Source organism: Solanum pennellii, chromosome 1, assembly GCF_001406875.1.
Source record: "Solanum pennellii chromosome 1, SPENNV200".
NCBI lineage: Eukaryota > Viridiplantae > Streptophyta > Magnoliopsida > Solanales > Solanaceae > Solanum > Solanum pennellii.
This window is the reverse complement of record NC_028637.1, coordinates 30,600,743-30,606,638: the sequence shown is the minus strand read 5'-3', so window position 1 is coordinate 30,606,638 and position 5,896 is coordinate 30,600,743.

Genomic DNA, 5,896 nt, shown 5'->3' with positions numbered 1-5,896 from the left:
TATCTACTATAATAAGTAGCAGAAACTAGGATTTTTCTTAAGGGTTAGTTTTTGATTGCACATTTAATGTTTAGGCTACTTTGTGAATTTGGGAAACCCTTAGAGCTGTTCAATTTAACCCTCTTGATTATTTGGGTAAGTCTTCACTTTTATGAATTAAATTTCTTTCACCTTTAGATTTTACTCTAGTAATTAATTCCGTTTTAGTTGATAGATCATCTTTTTTTCTTCTAAATCTCCCCGTCTTTCTTTCTGTTTCTTAATAGTATATTTTGTTTCCTTTATATTTGTTGCACCTACAATTACATCAATTATGTCTCCCTTTTCCTTTTTATTTCTAAATCATATATCTTGTTTGTTTTGATCGTGTTACTAGCTAAGTCTATCCTTTACGTCATAAATAGAAGAAATCACCTCGATTTTTTCCATTGGTGAAATATGTACTTGATACCTCATGGTTATCAACTCACTTCCTTGTTGACATGGTAATGCTTTGATTGTATGCTAAAAAAATATATTTCTGATGCAGAAGGAATTTTTCCTCTAGTGAACAATATATTGAATGACTTTTTATTATGTTCTATCAACCTTACTATTCTAGGTAGGAATTGAGTACCTTTAGGTGCACCTCCAATATATGAAGTTCTTTGTGTCTTCATAATCCAATTTGTAGGTTATCATATTGCGAGGATTGGAAGTATAACTTATACATGTCACCTATATATCCACTCCTTCTCGCCCTGATCTAAAAAATCAAAAGAATTGACCCCAACTAACTTAGAATTGACACGTAATTGTTGTTTATATAAATTTTTTTGTCAAATGCCTTTACCATAACACATCCTTTTATACTAGTATGATCAATATACTGTTAGCTTTGATATTCACTTAAATTTTGCTTAATCTGATATTGGATTACTTCGCATTGGGTGTTATAGGGATGTTCAGGAACTTTTTGTCCATATACCTAATGGAAAGTGGCATTTGGGCTAGGACCTTAGTAAACCATAGCTTATGTAAAAATATAAGAAATACGAAGAAACTTCGTAGAATTGTGTGTTGCACGAGTTATTATTATCTAGATAATAATGCAAAGTGTGATTAGCTTGGACCGTAATGATCCATTGTGTCATGTCCCACCACTTCCTTGTTCAAATTCGGCATCAGGACAAGGGAGAAAATCTAGATTTATGCAGAGGATGGTAAAATACTGTAGAACTTCCTTTATATATTCAAGACAGCTTTAGAATTCCCTAAAACTTTTAGAGAATTCTAGAATAGGACTGAAGTGTAAATATTGTGGGGAACTTTAAAGTAGATAATATTTACACTTAGTCCTTTAGGAGGTATTATAAATAAAGGACCTCTCATTGAAAAAATGTTCCAACCAAGTGTAAAACATCCGACAAAGTAATACTAAGCCTTTTTTGAAAGATTTTGAAGATTCTGTAAGTCTTTCTTGCATTCTCTTAGCGGTCTTAGATTCAAAAGTCCTACTTGAGCTTACAAGACCGTGAAATATTGTAAGTTGTCAAGTGTTGCATGAAACATTATTTAGACTATAAGTCTCCGACAATGTGGTATCATATCAAAGGTTTTCAATAAGGGAATGACCAATGAAGGAGATATAAACGTTACTAGCACCACAACAATCAAGATGGATGGTGGAAGTAAGATCTACAAGGGAAATAAGCACCACCAGAGTAGTAAGGAAATGTTGTTCGACCCACACCAAGCAAGGCACTAACATGTAACCCACATTTGACCATTGAAACAAGTGACGATGATTATGGTGATGAGGCTATTGACACCACCATCGGAGAGGAATGGGTCACAAGGGTTCAAATGGAGAGGGTAGACAATAGAGATATTAGGCTGGCATTCGGATGAGGTTGATGAAAAGTTCAACACTCTAAAGGACTTCAACCTTAGGAAAACAACAACATCTGCAAGGAGTTGGGGGGACACCAACATGCCTACTTCGAGATGAAGGAGGCCGTCACTTTCTTAGAATGTCGGCTCATTGATGCGCTAAGTATGATTGCAGCTATGAGATTCTAGAATAAAGCACTCAATGAGGGCGTGTAAGCTGAAGGATCGACATCATGCGGCTGATATAGTGAAGCCAAGGTCAAGGATCCCAAGTCACATATGTTCAAAGGCATCCGTGACGCCCAAGAAGCGGAGAACTTCTTATGGTACTTGGAAAATTACTTCAAGTGTTGTTCGGTAAAAAGTGACAAAAACAAGATCATTGTAGTGTTGTATCTTCAAGGCTTGTCAGAGTGTAAACCTTATAGACTCAAAGATGATACTTGAAGTACCCATAGAATGGAGTTTCAATTTTTGAAATTTGTGGCTTGATATTTGCATTTTATTTGCAAGAGAGGAGATGCCGAGTGAATTAGGTCAAACTAGGCATGCAAGTTAGTTGCACAATTTTTTTCCAAATAGAAAATAATTATTGCAATCACTGAATAAATAAAAAAGAATGAGTTTATTCATAAAAATTGTGAGTACATATATGTTTATCCCTTGATTCCCTCTCATAAGATTACTCCACAATTAAAATGCTATTAGTGTCACCCGAACTAGGATGATGTGGACCTTCTTAGGATTTATTTGATCTTTGTGAAAGGATTTTACCGACCTTGTTAAAGTATTTGGTTATCAAGAAGAGTGCGCCCATATCTTCATCACTTCATGAATATATGAAATTTTATAGATGCATATTCAAAGAAATATATTCACTTTATAGAAGTGTTATATAAGTGTGAGCTGGAGTTTAGGGTAAGTAGTCTCAAAAAACCCTAAATTAAATTGGATACATCTTGTCGATTCCCATAAAATTTTGATGTCTCAAATGTCAAGATTTTGTCCCATGAATATTTTTGGGACGTGTAGTTCACTTAATAGCCTTGCTTGATACAGTTTTATTGGTTGAGGTCTAATAAACTATTCCAGAAGAGGTCTTATGCTTAGAAATGTGGTATCTTTTTCGAAGCCAGTATTAACAAGGATCTCTCTCTAGCAAGGGACTAAAAATCATCTCCAAGCACCTTTAGGAAAGTAGTTCCACTCCCCCACATTAGCTACTATTTGTGCCTCACCACATTCGCTACTATCTTACTTATAATATTCTACATTACCCGATTATACATTTCTACCGAAGGCAAACTCTTTGAAAAAGTCTTGAACCTTAGAATTATCCCTAGGAATGAATGCCATTTTAAGATTTAATGGTTCATTATGGATAAATCTCAAAATTTTACGAGCACATCCAAGATTGAACAATGCAACACTCAAAATTATTTTATTTTTCTTAATGTTGAAAGACCCTCATGATGATTTTCATAAGTCTTAAACATATGCATACTGAGAGCATATTTGAGAAATGAGTCTCCAAGTTACCTAAGTGATTCCAAATGAAACTTCTACATGCATTTCTTTGTTGTCAACACTTTCAAAACCTTAGCAGTTGGGATAAAAAATTTTAGTTTGCCCTATAAATTCCAAAGGTTCTAGAAGAAAGATAGTAATTGGCGAAAGATTTATGTCCTAAAGAATCTTATGAATCTAAGGTGTACAAGTATGAGAGTGAATTTGTTCGGGTGGAATATAACAAATTCACTGCCATACGTGTATACCTTAGAATTCATAATATTCTCAAGATTTGGAATCTCTCTTAATACCTATCTGTCGTGCTACAACCTTAAGATTTTATATGGGAAGCAGACATGCAGAATAAACTTGAACTGCAAGCAAAAACTTTGTATCCCAATTGCTAAGGTTTTGGAAGTAATGACAACAAAAAAATGCCTCTAGAAGTTACATTTGGAATAACATGGGAAACATGGAGACTCTATTGTAAAATGTGATGTTATATACAATTATTTAAGACTCATGAAAGTCATCACGAGGGTTTTCTCAAAATTAAGAAAAATAAAATCATTTCCAATGTTACACTGTGCAAGTTTGGATGTGCTCGTACAATATCATAATTCATCTATAATGAACCATTCAATCTTAAAATGTGAATCATTCCTGATGATAATTCTCGAGTTCATTACTTTGGTTAAGAGTTCTTATTGCCTTCAATAAAAATGTATGGTAGGCTAAGAAAAAATATTAGAAATAGTAAGAAGTCGTTGATGTGGTTGAGGCACTAATAGATTCCTACCTCAACTTGTGTGGGGAAGTAGCGGCTTTTCGATTTAAGAAATGACTTTTGTTGCACAGTAATTTTCTCAATACACCTATGAAAAGACACTTCCCTATTAATGTTGAGAAAAATGTTAATATGGCTGGTACTTTGAATCCTGCTACATTACAATTTCCATGATCCTTTACTGCAGGTTGAAGCTCTAACTCAAGGATCATACACACTACATGAGATTCCACGATGATATCAACAGTAGGAATTCTTGGAGATACAATGCTAGATTATTTTGTTACAACATATATCTATTTCAATTGTTCAAACTGACTCCATGACTAATTATTGATTTGATGTATGCTTCTATTAACAATGAATGATATGCTCAATCAGCAGAAAAAGGTTGGCATGCACAAGCACCTTCTTCTTCATGCCTCACCAAATTTGCAAAGACTGTACTGTTGAGGATTGTTAAAAATTGGGTCTTGTGTTTAAGTTCATATGGGAGGCTGAAATTGTTGCCAATTTGTGTTACAAAATCAGAAATTACTGATTCTAATAAATTATTCAGAAACATGAAGTAAGTCAAATTTATAGAACCAGTAAGAGAGATGAACAAAAATTTAATTCAAAAAAAGTAAAATTTGTAAAAAAACACACCAGAATCTTAAAAACCTTTTGAATCGGAAAAAGATCAAGTAAACTTAACTCACAGTGTCCCCTTAAGGAAATTATTCCCATCTAGTATCGGAGGTTTGATTTTGAATATAACCTCCTAGGGTAAAATGATCTTAACCAGCATAGTGTAGATACCAAAAACTCTACTGTCAGTGAATCAATCCATAGTAGGAAAGTACACGAAGGAAAATGTGTGCAGACGATGACGAAGAAGAAGATCATAAAATTAGGAAGGAAATATTCTAAATAATGAATGGTATTTATAGGCAAGAAGAATAGGTTCCGAAAGGATGAAACCCTTTCAGAATTCACATGGCCATTAATGAAAATTTGCAACCTTTCAAATGGTACTGAATGTTCATGAATGTTGCAACCTTTTAGAACAATCATGGCGGAAAATTTAAATAAAATGGGAAATTTCAAATAAAACGGGTCGCGCACGGATCCGAGTCAGGTCGGGTTAGTCGAATAAAAAGTTGAATAATTTCGGCTAATTTTCAACTTCTGTTATCAAGTAATTAATTGAAACATTTTTGGTCATTTAATTAACTAATTAAAATAAACTTTGTCCAAAAATAATCTCTCAATCATTTGCCAAAGCCAAAGCCAAAGCCGAAGATGAGACGAGCGAGCGACAACGATGATGGCGCGAGGGGGGTCCTTCTTTCCAACCCTTTCATCAATTATTAGGAGTGTTTCTGTATTTAAACTCTCCTATTTTTCTTTTCACCACCGATTAGGGACAAATGCCTTTTCATTCAACCATATGAGGACTTTTAACACTCCCAACTCTTCAAGGTCTGAACATTTCAAATTCCTCTCTTTCCCTCTATTTTCCAACAATTCTTGCTACATACCCACAATCCACCACATTCATGGGGAATGGTTATAACATAGGAATGCACGGACAATTGTGTACTTTATAGTCAATAATTAATTGCATCTGGATAAGTAGGTTTGCCTTTGGACTTTCCGTAGTGAACATATGTCAGATATACTCGATCAATCGATAGATGTGATAACTTTGACCATCGAGCTTTCGTGTATACCTAGACAACCATA